This window comes from Giraffa tippelskirchi, chromosome 2 (assembly GCF_054371585.1).
Source record: "Giraffa tippelskirchi isolate mGirTip1 chromosome 2, T2T-mGirTip1v1.2.pri, whole genome shotgun sequence".
In the NCBI taxonomy this organism is placed as follows: Eukaryota; Metazoa; Chordata; class Mammalia; order Artiodactyla; family Giraffidae; genus Giraffa; species Giraffa tippelskirchi.
Genome location: NC_137276.1, coordinates 33,531,735 through 33,548,522, shown reverse-complemented (window position 1 = coordinate 33,548,522; position 16,788 = coordinate 33,531,735). Strand labels below are relative to the sequence as shown.

The 16,788-nt window shown below is 43.0% G+C and overlaps 1 long non-coding RNA gene across 1 annotated transcript; it reads right to left on the bottom strand.

The window, feature by feature from the left end:
- Positions 1-3,034: 3,034 nt before the first annotated feature.
- On the bottom strand, positions 3,035-11,688 carry LOC145530497 (uncharacterized). Its single transcript, XR_014071842.1, has 4 exons — positions 9,914-11,688; positions 8,706-8,945; positions 3,745-3,817; positions 3,035-3,386 (listed from the first exon to the last, which is right to left on the bottom strand). It is a non-coding gene; the product is annotated as an uncharacterized LOC145530497 (long non-coding RNA).
- Between the last annotated feature and the right edge of the window lie 5,100 nt (positions 11,689-16,788).

The following is a 16,788-nucleotide window of genomic DNA, read 5'->3' as shown; positions in this document are numbered from 1 at the left end:
CTCTCCCTCATGTAAAGCGCTTAGCTCGGTGTCTGGCTGTCCCGCTGCATGTTTCTACTATCATTACACCCAACGCCAGCCAATGTGCTTAATGCTTCCTAGTTTTTCTCTGTTTTGTTCCTCGTAGTCTTACAGGAGAGTCGCTGTACCAATCCATATTTTTCAAGTGAGAAAACTGAAATGGTTTAAGTGGCTTGGTCAGGGTCACACTGGTGCAATCAGGATTTGAAGCCAGGCACTGAGACCTCATTCATGTAATACATTATTCAGCGGTTCGACGGGAGGTATACGCTAGGCCCTGTGGTTACCGCCGAAAATAAAACAGACAAGCCTCCTCTGCTCATGAAACTTCCATTTTAGTGAGGAAGACAGGCAAATAAACGAGTGAATAAATAAACAAAATCGTCTGCAATGTGCCAAGTACCGTGAATAAAACAAAACAGGGTCATATGCAAGTGGGGAGACAAGGTCTTTGCTAGATGGGTTCGGAGCTAACCTCTGTGATATCATCCTGACCTCGTCCGAGCCCCCTCAGTGTTAAGAAAGAAAACAGGGAATTCAGAGAGGAGAAACCCTCTTGCCCAAGGTCATTGCCGGCAAGTAACCAGCCTGGAACTTGCTCCTGCCACACCTAGTTTCCTGCATCCCTGGGGCATCCTTGAAGGTGGGGCAACCATCCCTTAGGCTGAACACCACTGATTTTTGTCACTGCCCTTGGCAAGAATCTTCAGTCAGAGCATGTTCCCAGTTAGCAGACTGTGTGTGTGCACAGGAAAGAAAGACTTTGATAACTGCACAGTCTCATGGGAAACACATCTGCTAAGGTGCTTGGATATCAAGGAACAGTGACAATTGTTTGCTGAGCACCTGCTGTCCTCGGCTGTATAAAGAAAAAAAAAGTTCGAAGTCTCCTAGCTGCCCGGGAGTTTATTCTACAGTTGAATAAACAAGAAACCATTAGAAAACTTATTAATAAGGAGCCCCCAGTCCAAGCCTCCCTCCCCTAGCCTGCGTCCCATCCTGTTGTTTTGCAAAGAACATTAAACTAGAAGTCCAGCTTCCCAGGCTCTGCTATGAACTTCCTCCATGATCTAGGTGAGACAGTTCCTCCTGGGCCAGTAAAGTAATGAAACAGCTAATACACTTGTCCCTCCGTATCTCTGGGGATTTGTTCCAGGATCCCTCTCAGATACCAAAAGCTGCAGATGCCTCCATTCCCTTGTCTAAAATGGAGCAATACAAGGAATGGGATTCCCCGGTGGCTCCAGTGGATGTGGGTTGGATCCCTGGGTTGGTAAGATCTCTGGAGAAGGAAATGGCAACCTACTCCAGTATTCTTGCCTTGGAAATCCCGTGGACAGAGGAGCCTGACGGGCCACAGTCCATGGTGTCACAAAGAGTTGGACAGGACTTAGTGACTAAACAACAACAACAAACAATACAAGGAATACAGCTGACCCCCGAAATCAGTGCATTTCACATCTGAGGATTCAATCAGCTGTGAAGCAAATTTGATCACATTTGATTTGGTTGAATCTGCAGGTACAAAACCCCCACAGAGGGAGGGCTGACTGCACATCTAGACTGCTAAGCACTATTATGTATTTATGCTAAGAGCTTTATACATATTAACTCACTGACACCACATTGCAACCCCAGGAGGGACTGTTACTATTATCTTGAGTTTATCCACAGAGGAGAAGAATGACAACTGGAGAAACTAAATTAATTGCCTACCCAGCAAATTCAGGGTAACACCACTTGCTGCTGCTGCCGTTAAGTTGCGTCAATCGTGTCCGACTCTGTGCGACCCCATAGACGGCAGCCCACCGGGCTCCGCCGTCCCTGGGATTCTCCAAGCAAGAACACTGGAGTGGGTTGCCATTTCCTTCTCCAATGCATGAAAGTGAAAAGTGAAAATGAAGTCGCTCAGTCGTCTCCGACTCTTAGTGACCCTATGGACTGCAGCCTACCAGGCTCCTCCGTCCATGGGATTTTCCAGGCAAGAGTACTGGAGTGGGGTGCCATTGCCTTCTCCAACACCACTTAGAATAGCTTAAAAAAAAAACCCAAATATTCAATTTGAGAGGTTTAGTTAAGAAAATACCCACTCCAGTACTCTTGCCTGGAAAATCCCATGGACGGAGGAGCCTGGTAGGCTACAGTTCATGGGGTCACTAAGAGTCGGACACGACTGAGCGACTTCACTTTCACTTTTCCCTTTCATGCACTGGAGAAGGAAATGGCAACCCACTCCAGTATTCTTGCCTGGAGAATCCCAGGGACGGCGGAGCCCGGTGGGCTGCCGTCTATGGGGTCACACAGAGTCGGACACGACTGAAGCGACTTAGCAGCAGCAGCAGCAGCAGCAGTTAAGAAAATTACAGTACAACCAAATGACAGAATATCACACTGCCATGAAAAATTTAAAAGTATAATGACTTACTAGCACACAAAGATGCTCATAATATATCACTGAATAGAAAAGTAAGTTGAAAACTCATTTTATACTGCAGTCTCACTAGAACTATGGGTTTCTTATGGGTTTATGAATATCTTCTCCTCATCTTTATTTTTTCTGATTTTTTTTATCATGAACATCTATCAAATTGTTCAATGAAAATAAAACAAAAGAATCTTAAAATGAAAGACAAGACTCTACCCATGGAGATTTGATCTCTAGACAAAGCCTTCCCCTGTAAGTGGGAAACTGCCTGGAGGAATCTTTAATGAGGCCTCAGTCTTTGAGTCATCCCTCAAGTGTTACACTCCTCTGCTAGTTCCAGTATGTAAGTCATTAGGGTTTATGAGATAAATGAGAACGTACTGGAAGGACAGACAGAAGGGGAAAGGGTAGACAAAAAAAGGAAAAATCTTACTATCGTGCAACACTCATCTAAAATGTCTCCTCCAAGAAGTGTTCAGGTAATGGAGTATATGGGAAAAGAATCTAAAAAAGAGGGGATATATTTGTATGTATAATTGATTCCCTCTGCTGCACACCTGAAACTAACACAACACTGTAAATCAAATACACTCCAATAAGCTTTTTTTTTAATAACAAGTGTTTAGAATCATGATCTAATAACATTTTGACACTGAAAGTGATCCAAGAAATCATCATGTAAATTTGCTGTTGTCTGCAGTCTTTCACTGATTCATCTGAGTAGAAGGCCCTGTGCTCAATGCTGGTGAGACCTGCCTCCCCACCTACCAAAGGTAACCCCCCGGGGTAACAGAGGCCCAAGGAAGTCCAGCTTCACTGGGGTGCTGAGAAGGTTCCCACACTTGGTTCTTTACTCTCACCATCCTGAAATTCTTCATCTTTAAACAAGAGACCACATGTTTTCATTTTGTATTGAGTCCTATAAACTATGTGGCCAGTCCTGGGGAAGAGAAATACAAGACCTTATTAGTAGCATATCAGTGATCAAGCCTAGAGTAAGGCTCGAGGCTTTCTACTCTCATCCCAGCCATTCTCATATCATATCGTCTCATTCCTCGGTCCCAAGGGAAATGTGAGCACTCCCTGCTTTCCAGTCCTAGAGCACTTCATTTATTCCTTTGTCATGGAACTTACCATATTTGGGATGAACTTATGTATATATGTGCGTAGTCTTATTCCTCACCCTCTCTTCCCACCAGCTTGTAAATTCCATGAGGACCACGAGGTCCTGGCTTGTGTCTGCTCATCTCAAATAGTGCTTAGCACTGTGCTTTACACACTGGTAAAAATGTGCTTACATTTAATTTAATCTTATTAGTAACTCCTCATTTTCTCTTCACGTGCATCAGATTATTCCCAGCAGTCCTTCCACTGTTGGAGAGAAATTAAAATATCAAGCAGGAGGGTCAAGCACGTAAACCAGTGTCATAAACACGTTGTAGGAAGTATCATTCAAGCAGGCCATAGGGTGAGGAATTGGGAGAGGAGCTAGCAGGATTTTGTGGAGGGCAGCCCAGAGATGTCAGTCTTTCCTCCATCTTCAGGGTCACACACCCTGGGAGAGGGGGATAGGAAAAAGATGATCCAGAGATACCAGAAACCATAGTTAAGCCTGTGGGCAGAATCCCAGCTCCAGGGCCTAATGTGGAACTCTGGTGCAAGTTCTCAGGTCCCTCATCCAAAACAGGAGGGAGACACAACCCTCCTAAGGTTTACTTGTGAGCTATATACGACAGCACGTGTGTAAATTGCTCGACATATAAGCACTCACTAAGCAGATATTATTACTAATATTACTAGGAGCCCAAGTTGTGAATGATGCTTCTTAAAATGTGTTGATTTGGGTAACTTGTTTCTCCAGTTACCCGGAAGATTGATCATAGTCATTTTAAGACATATCAGCTGGAAAACACCAGGAAGGAAGAAGAAAATCGAATGAGAGAAAAGGAATTTGACTCAAAGAGCTTAGCTGTTAAATCACTAAAATCTCTGGTGGTTGTTGGTACCTAATTTCTTCTGTATCACCTTGAAGAAAATGAAGCAAGTAGTAGAAAGAGAAAACTTCCTTAAAGAATGGATTTTCTTGCTTCTTCCTAATGAATTACTAAGAAAAAGCAAACCTATACAGTCATGCCTGAGGGCACAAAACTGATTTGAGTATCATGGAATGCTAGATCCAAGAATTCCACATATTTTGGAAGTCAGGGATGGCAGATGCTGCATTTGGGGATTTTGGAGAGATGAGTGGAGGCTGGTCAGGAGTGGAGCCAGGTCAAGAATGAGAGGAGGCAAGGACCAAGGACATCACTGTGGTTAGGAAGCAAGGTCAAGATGAGAATGAATCAGTCACCCCAATGGTCTAGCCACCAGGCCTCTGTTTATCAATCTAAAAATGTCTTATTGTTTGCTGTTTTTGTTCAGTCGCTAAGTTGTGTCTCTTTTCGACCTCATGAACTACACCATGCCAGGCTTCCCTGTTTGTCCTTCACTGTCACCTGGAGTTTGCTCAAACTCATGTCCATTGAGTCAGTGATATCATGCAACCATCTCATCCTCTGTCTCTCCCTTCTCCTGCCCTCAATCTTTCCCAGCATCAGGGTCTTTTCCAAAGGGTTGGTTCTTCTAAATGAGGTGGCCAAAGTATTGGAGCTTCAGCTTCAGCATGGGTATATCCAATGAATATTCACGGTCGATTTCCTTTAGGATTGACTTGTTTGGTCTCCTCACTGTCCCGTGTAGAGGGGATGGGGATGTGCAATTCCTGCCCTCCAGAAACTCACATGGGTGGAGAAAGAAAGTAACAAAGAACCGTATTAAATGGTTCAAAGAGTGAGATGATTGCCAAGGAGTTTTGCGTCACAGGATGGAGGAGCTGAGAGCCACTTTCAGATCCTAGAGTCTAAATGATTAATCTACAGATGGGGAAATAGAGAGATAAAGAAGGAAACTGACTTGATCTTGTGTTGTTGCTTAGGTGAAAACATGTGTACATAATAGAATCCCAGGTCTATACATTTGTGTTTTATTTCCAGGGGCGTAAAGTTTGGCTTTGAGAATGCTTCATACTATTAGATAGGGGAAATAAGACATTTCATTGTTGACCTGGATGGACCTTTGGAAGTAACCAGATGCACAGCACGCACTTCTGACCACTTCCACTGTATTAATGGAAGGGTCTGTCCTAGGTAGGGGGTTTGGATGCAGGTCAAGAGGAATGGGAAGTCTGGAGGAAGCTGCTAGATCATTTTTTCCTGACTAGGCAGGGGATTCATTGAATAGAATATGCTATGTTTACTTGAGAAAGACTCACTATTCTAAAGTAATTCAGTTAGTGAAGCGTTTACTTGAGAAAACCATTTTTATAGTTGGTGGATAGAGCTGACCATTCTGAGAGGTGCATTCTGGCTGAGGTTGGAGAGATCAAAAGGAGGAAGCCAGAAAGAGGGAAAAGAAGGTGGCACAGAGGAAGTGGGGGAGAACAAGAGAACCTGAGAGAGATGGCAAGAGAGAGAAAGACAGATTGTTTTAAATGGCCTGAGGGAAAAAGATACAGCAATTGCAGAAATGGGGCAACAAGCCTCAGTAAACTAATGTAGCCTTAACAAGGTTAAAAAATCAACGACAATGGTGTTAAGGGAATAACTGACATTCTGGGAGCAGTTGGAGGCTTGTCAGAGGTGATTGGAAGAGTTCACTGAGGGAACTCATTACACAAGGCCGGATTGAGTCACATGGGTGCCCCGGGCAGGTTAGCAACACTTTGTCAGCATTCACCAAGAGGAGACACCGAGCCCTGGGGAAAGGGCAGTAGGGAAGATGGCGGGCATGCCTATCAGGTGTCAGCCCTTCTCCATTACCTCAGCAAGTCTGTCCTTTCCCCAGACTTGCTTGCCCTGTCTCTTAAACCTGTCTTCTAAACCTTCGGTTACCTCGACCCACTTTTATGGATGGTATTTTAGTGACCATCTCTAGTTACTGGGCCATGCCTCTAAAGGATCTTTCCACCCTGCTGCCCCAACTGGCTAAACCAGGCAATTCTCTCAGGCGTGTGTGCCTCTCTGTGAGAGGAGGTCTCAGAAAATCACCCATTTCCAGGGATGTTTAGAACACTCTTTCAATGGGCAATCTAAGCTGTGCTTGCGTGGGCTACCTGTTTATCTGACTCTGTAGGAAGGAGATAATCTGAAAGAATCATGTCCTTCAGCTCAGGGAGTGAGGGCAACTGGACTTTACACAAGGAGAAGTGGACAGAGATATATATCTCCTCCGCTAGGCCAAAAGAACCAAGGGCTTCTGCATTTGACATTGATTGGAAATAGGGAAGCCCTAGAAATAGAACAGAACCAGAAAGCATGCTAGACTGTTTCTCAGAATCTGTTTCAGCCCAGTCTGCCACCTCCAAAGATGGAAAGCCCTCTAACAAAAACAAAGTGAGGACCCCAAGGGGTCAGTAGCAGCCCCTCTGTCTGACCCAGTGTGACTTCTGGACTAGGTTCAATGGGGTTAAACAATGTGATTCCACCAGTTAGTATTTCAACTGTAGGCTGAGGGACTTCCCTGGTGGTCCAGTGGCTAAGACCCCACACTCCTAATGCAGGGAGCCCAGGTTCCAACCCTCATCAGGGAACTCGATGCCACATCTCATAACTGAAAATTCTACATGCTGCAAGAATCTCAAAGATCCCAGGTGCCACAACTAAGACCTGACACAGCCAAATAAATAAATAGTTTTAAAATAAAATAAAAATAAACTGTAGGCTGCTCCAGTCTTGGGTTCCAGAGAATACTATTCCTGGACTAGGGCTTCTAACACTCAGACAGTTCATTGAAGGGGAGAAGAGCCAGCTAGGTAGCCCTGGGATCATGGGAAGAGAACTCTCAAATCATTCAATTAACAAATCATGTGCACACTCTGTCCCAGGTCCTCTACTCAGCACTGGAAAACCAGAGAACAAGGATAGGCCCTCATTCTCAAGATGTTCACAGTGAAGTGAGAGAGACTGATAAAGACATGGATGATTACAAAACAGTGTGATAGACACACTCTTTTTTTTCTAAATTGAGATAAATTCACATATCAGAATATTTACCCTTTAAAAGTATACAGTTCAGTGGTTTTTAGTGTATTCGTGAGGTTGTGCAACCATTGCCACAAACTAATCCAGAACATTTTCATCACTGCAGAACGAAACTTGTATCTATTAGCAGTCACCACCCCTGGTCCCCCGCTTCCCTCTTCCCCTAATCCCTGATGATCACCAATGTACTTTCTGTCTCTATAGGTTTACCTGTTCTGGACATCTCATATAAATGGAATCATACAACATGTGGCCTTTTGTGTCTCGCTTCTCTCACTTAGAATAATGTGAAAAAGGTTCATCCTTACTGTAGTATGTATCAATACTTTGTTCCTTTTTATGACTAAATAACATTACACTGCACACATATACTACAATTTGTTTATCCTATCATCAGTTGAGAGACATTTGGTTTGTTTCCACATTTTGGTTATTATGAACAATTCTGTTATGAACATTCACGTACAAATTTTTGTATGAACATAATGTTTTCAATTCCCTGGGATATATACCTAGAAGTGGAATTGCTGGGTCATACAGTAACTTTATATTTAACTTTTTGAGGAACTGCCAAACTAGCTTGAGTTAGTTTTCTGTTATTTTAACTGGCAGAACCAGTACACCTTGCTGAATGAAAAGTATGGGCCAATTTATTATTTTATGTATGTATTATTACCTTAGATATTTCAATAAAATTTTTCTGAGGATAAATGTATGTGCAACTAATCATTTTAGGCAATTTTGAAAATGCAGAAGAGTTTAGAGGAAAAAGAAGGCATCCATATCCCCAAAGTCCAAAGCTACCACTATCCCTATCTGGCTTGCTTTTTTCCTTTTAATCTTTTTTTTTCCTATGCATATATATTTTGTATACTTTTTATAAAATAATGTCATATTGTATGTTCAGTTTTGTATTTTGCTTTTCTCTCTAATCATTATATTGTAAGTAGCTTGGCACTCACTGTTTTAGAAACTGGTCTTCAGTTTTATTTATTTTATATTTTTCTTTTGAAAATGTTATCTTTATTCTTCTTACTTTTGAAGAGGGGGCTAAGATTGAGGGTGGAGGGACTTAGGGGAAAGAGGAGAGAGAAGACATGGAGAGTATGTACTTGAGAAAGAATGACAAGAAAGCGGAGATGGCCCGTGTTTGCTTTCTTTAGGTCCCTATGTCATCCTACCTGGTTCCGGGAAAGACTTAAGGCAATGCTGTCCTCCTGGCCGTAGTTCAGCTCCCCAGGCTCTTGCTGGTGGCAGTACTGCAGGGGCGGCTGCTGAGCCCTGTGCCTGTGCCCTGAGGCTGAGCCAGAGCTGGCTCCTGCCGGCTGCAGTGTAAGACGGCCAATTCGCAATCCTAGCAGAATCAATCTATTGGAAACTAATGAGGCACAAATAGTTCATGCACTTTGAGGCTGGCTGATCTGCCAAATGAGATAAACAGGGCTCAATCAGCAGGGAGAATCAATGATGCAAACGTGCATTTCAGTCTATCATTAGTCCCCCCTGGGATGCTCATGACATCACATTCTATTGTTTTGACGCTTCTGTGGCAATTCTTGTCTAAGCTTCTGTGGGCCAAGCCGGGAGAACTCCCTTACCCAGGGTTTCATGTGCCCAAGGGTTGGTACATGCCGAGATTTGGCAACTGTGACTAAGAGGCCTGGACAGCCTCTTAGTCATGTGTGAGAAGTGGGGACTTTCAGTTGTGCAAGAAAATGCTAAATTCTATGTTTCTAAACCACCCTCTATAACAGGTGATGTAATTAGCAAGGAACAGTATTCTGAACTTTTCAAGAGAACAAATCTCAAAAGCATTGTTCTATTAATTCACATTTATAAAACACAAAATATAGTGATCGGTTTTAAAGTTCTATCATTTCTTGTGCCACTAAGCTCATTTTCTCTTAAATAATCTGCTAGGAAGATGTGATCATTGTGAAAAAATTGGAAACAATTGATAAGCGAGAAGAAAAAATTTAAATCATCTCTATTAAATTTCATCTTGTAAAATTTTCTCACCATGCAGAATTATTTTGAAAATAATCCATGTAATCCATGTTGTTTTATAGCCTACTTTTTATTCCAGTCAGGCCTTTTCCACGGTCACAACATTCCCTGGGAAGGTCTGATGCCCTCTCTGTTTGGTAACCTACTTGGCCCTTGGGAGGCCTGACTGGAATGGTTTGGCTCAGGTAAGTGTGGAAGGGACTGATTAACATAAAATCTATGTTTTATGGGAGGTGGGTGTCCTGCAGGAATTGGAGCGCAGGCAAAAGGTGAGCCCCATAGGCCTGGCTTGTCATCTAGCTCCAAGGCAACCATTAGGCACAAACAATGGCCAGTGTCTCCTGTTGGAGAAAGGAGTGGCAACCCACTCTAGTATTCTTACCTGGAGAATGCCAAGGACAGAGGAGCCTGGTGGGCTGCAATCCATGGAGTCTCAAAGAATTGGACATGACTGAGCAACTAACACACACACAATGTTTCCTGTGCAGTCAGCAGGTTAAACCTAAGAACGGCTAGAAAATCAAGGGCACGTTTGCAGCTCAAGGCCCAGTCTGACCAAGAAGGTTCAGGGTGAGACCACCCCAAGGTCCTGGAGGGATGACCTGAAATGGTGACTCTCACCCTGAGAGGAAGGACTAGATCCATTTGTGCAGGCCCAGCACCCAGAAGGGTGGAAATTTAGTAAATATTTGTTAAATAGAGGAATGGGGCTTCCCTGGTAGTCCAGTGGTTAGGACTTCATCTTCCACTGCAGGAGGTGTGAGTTCTATCCCTGGTCAAGGAACTAAGATCCCACATGCTATGCAGCGTGGACAAAAAAAATTTTTTTTTTTAATTAAAAAAAATTTAAACAGAGGAATAATGGTTTTACTTCTTCCTAATGACACTTCTGGTTTTAGCTCAGATATTACGTACTCTGGAGAACAGATAGAAATGGGAACATCAGTTCCCATTTCCCATGGGGAAATAGCCTGAGGATGGTCATGGAGATGGTCAAGTGCAAGATGCATGAGAAGAGTACACAGGGTTTAGAAATGTGAGTAGTTTAAGGTAAATGGTTACAGATGTTAATTGAAGCTAGAATGTAGTGGCCTTGAAGTCTAAGGTCATGATTTTGAATTCTATCTGGTAGCCAGTGAGGAGTCACCAAAAGCTTTTCTACAGGGGAGTGGTGTGATGTAAGTGGCAGGTAAGCATGACTTGCCTGCTGGTGACAGCAGGATGAATTGAAGCCTAGAAAGATGGGAGGCAGAACAATCAGTTGAGAGGTTACAGCAATAGTCCTGGTGTGAGGTAACAAGGGCTGGGAGGTGACCATGGGCAATGTAAAGGAAGAAATATTTCATTCATCTTTTTGTTCATTGTTTCAAAAAATACTTGTTAACCACCAAGAACCAGGAACTGTGCTAGATCCAGGAACTGAATTCATAAAGGAATTCAATGCGTGACTTGCCTTCTATTGAGATACAGAGTCCTAAGTAAAAGGAGATGAAAGATGACCCCCCAGATGGCTAGGATCATAGTGTTTCCATTAAGAGAAATAGAAAAGTCAGGGGAAAGATCTAGTTTGAGCTGTTAAGAAGAAATCATTCTGAATTTAGTTTGATGAGACAGCAGGACAGGAAGAGGGAGCCATTCAGCAGACAGGTGGAAATGTAGGACTTGAGCTCAAGAGAGAGGCCAAGGCAGAAGGTGGGGAACATGGGTACCTCTCTGAGGAGGGGGCCTTCAGGTCCACAGGAGTGCTGTGACTTGGAAGTTCTGAGCAAGCCTGACCGAATTCCATTCCAAGCTCCGAGCAGAGAAAGAATAACACAGACCTGGTAAAACCTGCTGCCTCTCTCCTGTGATTCCTGACACTCTGGCTCCATCACACACGTTGAGATGATTTTTCAGATTATTCAAAGCCTCCAATCTGACTCCCATTTCACCTCTGGCTTTGATGGTGCTCTTCCCCCTCTCAGCTAGGAAAGGGTGTACCACAGCCAGATGGCAAACTGTGAACAGAAATAAACCCTCTTCACATGTAGCAAGTATATTTATATCCGATCCTATAATATCACTGCGAGCATAATTATAACCAATCCCATAATTGCGTTGCGGGTATCAAGCATCAAAAATCAACTCAATGTTGGTGATCAGGAAGATGCGGCTACTGAAACAGGAGCCGCAGGGCCAGTTGCTACCTCTCTGTGAGACAACAGGAGTACATAGGGCAGGGCTGTTTACAGAGTGTCTGGGGCTCTGCCAACAGAGGTGGGGAGTGAGGTGATAATTTCATGGGATACATAGCTCAAACTCCTATGTTAGTAGGGCTGCATGCTTTTTAAAAAATTATTAAATGAAGGCTTATTTGCTGTATAAGTTTAGGAAATATGAGAAACTATCTATAATCCCACAATCCCAAAGTAATATTGTTTATATTTGTAACATTTTTGTTTGCCACTGCAGCATCTTAGTGTGTATGTATGTGTTTTATGTCATTGTTGTTGTTTAGTCACTAAGTAGACTCCGACACTTTTGAGAGCCCATGGCCTGTAGCCCACCAGGCTCCTCTGTCCATGGGATTTCCCAGGCGAGAATACTGGAGTGGGTTGCCATTTCTTTCTCCTGGGGATATTCTCTGACCCAGGGATCAAACTTGCATCTCCTGCATTGGCAGGCGAATTCTTTAAAACTGAGTCACCAGGGAAGTCCCCTTTGTGTCATACTGTAAGTAAAATTTTATATCACTTTTTTCTCACTTAATATCTTGAGTACTTCCCTATATCATTAACATATGTATGTGTGTGTGCTAAATCTCTTCAGTTGTTTCCAACTCTTTGCAGCCCTAGACTGTAGCCCACCAGTCTCCTCTATCCATGGGATTCCCCAGGCATGAATACTGGAGTGGGTTGCCATGCCCTTCTCCATGGGATCTTCTTAACCCAGGGATCGACCCTGCATCTCTTCTGTCTCCTGTATTGGCAAGCTGGTTCGTTACCACTAGTGCCACCTGGGAAGCCCATATCATTAACATATATCCCAAAACATTATTTTGAACCTTTTCATTATTTTGGTAAATTGTGGAATATTATACAGTAGTTAAAGTGAATGAATTGGAGCTTCATGTATCAACACATAATTCTTACGATAAGATTAATAAAAAGGTAAGTTTCAGAGTCAAATATATAATTCCATTTTTGAGAAGTAAAATATAAAAATAATGTATATTATTAATGTTGACAAGCATGTAAAAAAACAGAAAAATGGGTGGAAGGAATTTTCCCTGGTGAGGGGGGAAAGAGGTTGAAATTAAATGGAAGTGATGTAAAGAGGCTTTGTTTCTGTAATTTCTTTAAAAATTAATCTAAAACAAATATGCCAAAATCTCAAGGCTTATTAAATCTATGTGGTAAATAAATCTGTGTTTACTACATTCTCTTTATTGTTCTTCACATTTGAAATATAGAATAGATTGCTATTTTTTAAAATAATAGACTGAGCTTCCCTGGCAGTCCAGTGGTTAAGACTCCACACTTCCGCTAGCCAGAATGGGGATTTGATTCCTGGTCAGGAAACTAAGGTACCCCATGCCCCATATGCTGCCAAAAAAAGAGAAAAGAAATTAATAAACTATTTTTCAGAGCAGTTTTAAGTTTACAGAAAAATTAAGCAGAAAGTACACGAGGTTTCCATATACCTTCTTACCCTCTTCCCCAACACTTACAGTTTTCCCTATTATTAATATCTTGTCTTAGTATGGTCCATTTGTTACAATGGAGTCAATATTTATATATTGCTGTTAACTAAAGTCCATAGTTTACATGAGGGTTCATTCTTTGTGTTGTATATTCTATAGGTTTTGACAAATGTATAGTGACGTGTACCCATCATTACAATATCACACAGAGTAGTTCCACGGCGCTAAAAATCACCTGTGCTCCGCCTATTCCTCCTTCATTCCTCCCTACCTCCACCCAAACTCCTAACAACTATTGATCTTTTAACTTTCTCCACAGATTTGCCTTTTCCAGAATGTCATGTAGTTGGGATGATACAGTATGTAGTCTTTAGTCTTCTAAATACATTATTTTAAAATCAAATCTTTCAAGCCAAGCATAAGATGAAAACAAAATCCACCAAAAGTTTCACTATTTTGAGATAATCACTATTAACCATGCATGATATGCTTAGTCGCTTCAGTCGTGTCCAACTCTATGCGACCCCATGGACCACAGCCCACCAATCTTCTCTGTCCAAGGGATTCTCCAGGCAAGAATACTGGAGTGGGTTGCCGTCTCCTCCACCAGAGGATCTTCCCAACCCAAGAATCGAACCTGTGTCTTCTGCATCTCCTGCATTGCAGGCAGATTCTTTACCACTGAGTCACCAGGGAAGCCCCTTAACTATGCATACAATGTATCTTTTTTCCCACGTAAATGGCATCACAATTTGCAAAATGTTATTCTAACCCCCCCTCCCCGCATGTCTCAAAAATATATTATGAAACCCAGGTGATTCAGAATTCTTCTTTTTTTTTTTGGGGGGGGGGCTAATTACTTTACAATATTGTAATAGTTTTTGCCATACATTGACATGAATCAGCCATGGGTTTACATGTGTTCCCCTTCCTGGACCCCCCACCCACCTCCCTCCCCATCCCATCCTTCTGGATCATCCCATTGCCCCGGCCCTGAGCCCTTGTCACATGCATCAAACATGGAATGGTGTTCTGTTTCACATACAATAATATACATGTTTCAATGCTATTCTCCCAGAACGTCCCACCCTCACCTTCTTCCTCAGAGTCCATAAAATTGTTCCATGCATCTGTGTCTCTTATTCTGTCTCGCATATAGGGTTATCGTTACCATCTTTCAAATTCCATATATATGCATTAGTATACTGTATTGTTGTTTTTCTTTCTGGCTTACTTCACTCTGTATAATGGGCTCCAGTTTCATCCATCTCAGTAGAACCGATTCAAATGTATTTTTTTAATGGCTGAGTAATATTCCATTGTGTATATGTACCACAGCTTCCTTATCCATTCGTCTGCTGATGGACATCTAGGTTGCTTCCATGTCCTGGCTATTGTAAACAGTGCTGCGATGAACATTGGGGTACACGCGTCTCTTTCAATTCTGGTTTCCTCGGTGTATATGCCCAGCAGTGGGATTGCTGGGTCATTTTTTTACTGTTTCAGAATTCTTCTTAAGGACTTTGAGAATGTTTTGTGGTATGGAGAAGTACAATGTATCAGTGAGTTAACTAATCCTTTATTACTGGACATTTAAGCTGTTTTCATGTGTGGCAAGAATCTTTTCTGGCTGTCGGTAAAGAATCTGTCTGCATTACAGGGGACCCGGGATTTGATTCCTGGGTTGGGAAGATCCCCTGGAGAAGGAAATGGCAACCCACTCCAGTATTCTTGCCTGGAGAATCCCATGGACAGAGAAGCCTGGCAGGCTACAGTCCATGGGGTCACAGGAGTCGGACATGATTTAGTGACTAAACCACCACCACTTCCCTTCTTAAACTAGAAAACGCCCTTCAAGTCTCTAGAGAATTGGGAGTATTCAGCCTTCTAGACATGTGTCACTTGGATGACGTGCTTGACACTTGATTTCCTTGCAGCCAAAGACACAGATTGTTTATTTCTTTTCCTTCTCTCATTCCCACCCGCAGAGCCTAGCACAAAGCAGTTACTGGGAATCATGAGTTGAATGGATCTCAATGCCCCTAAGCAAGCTATGCTGGGGTCAACTCTAACGAAACTCCTGAACCCCAGAAGGATGGACTTTTTCAAGAGCGTGTGTTGCTCACTAGAAACCCAAGGAAGAAATCAGGGAAGCCTGTTTTGGAGAGCAGAGCTAGCTGGGCTCCCTGAAGAACTGGGATGATGGGATTGGGCAGGAACAGAGGGCAGTGGGCATGGATGATGAGTGGCTCTGCTGTGTGGGACAGTGAGAATCAGCCCCAAGGCCCTGGGATGACTGAAGTTTTGTGTGGGCAGAGGAAGTGCTCAAGTTCCCCTAAGAGCATTTGCTTTTCTTCTGTCAGTTAACCATCATAACTTAACAATTAGAACTCGGGGTCTGGAACAGGACTTCTGGTTCAGATCCCAGCTCAGCCACTCTCAGCTATTTGACTTTGGGCAAGTGGCTAAGCCATGATGGCTTCAGCCCCCAAAGGAGAATTGAATACAAAAGCACCACCTGAAAGAGTCATTGTAAAGGGTAAATGAACCGCTAAGCATAGCATCATCGACTCATTGGAGACAGTTTGAGCAAACTCCGGATAGTGAAGCACAGAGGAGCCTGGCATGCTATGGTCCATGGGGTTGCAAAGAGTCAGAGCTGATTTAGCGACTAGATTTCAGTGGGAACAGGAAATGGAAATCCCCTACATTAGATAATTCAAAAGAAATTTGTTATAATACTATAATGATTTTTGCAAGCTACCTGCAATTCTATGTATACTTTCTGTGTTTTTTATGTTTATTCTCATGTGTGACCATGTTTAGCTCCCATCTCTTGTTAGGTTGCTAAATCCAGCCATTGAAAATGGATTTTCCAACGGATACGTGGTTTGAATTCATCCAGTTCTACTTCCCACTCAGCGAGGTTATTTCTATCCGTATTATCCCTACGTGGCCTCATCTGATCTAGGAGACATTTTTGATTCCTTTCTTTCCTTCAGTCATTTCCAAGCAAACCTTGTCAATTCTTGTTGAGATCCTAAATCTCTCCTCTTCCTGGTATCACCCCTGGCATCCACCTAGAGCAAGCCTCCCTCATCCCTCACCTGGATTGCTAGGACCCTAACTGGTCCCCTTACTTCCACACTTCCAGTCTAACCGTCTATTCTGCCCCAGGAACCAAGTTATCTTTTAAAATGTCAAACAGATCATAACCGTGTCCTCAACTTAGGTCGAGTCCCTCAGAAGCAGATCCCAAGACAAGGATTCATAAGCAAATGTTTTGTTTTAAAAGTGCCCCCAGGAGAAACTGGTTAGGGAGTCGGGGAAGCTGCACAGGCGAACAGAAGGCTCTGCAGGAAGAAGCCTAGGAGAATATTGTTCCTGGGCTTCCACACTCCACTCTCCCGGCTGAGTCCTGGGCTAAAAGCAGTTAGAAGTCGCTCTCCGCACATGTAGGCAAAGAGCTCCAGTGGTCCAAGGGCTTTCCTTGGAACTAAGTACCAAGAGCCGAATCTTACAGCAAAAGTGCACAGAAAAAGTGCCAGGGGACTGGCATGCAGTAACCACCATGG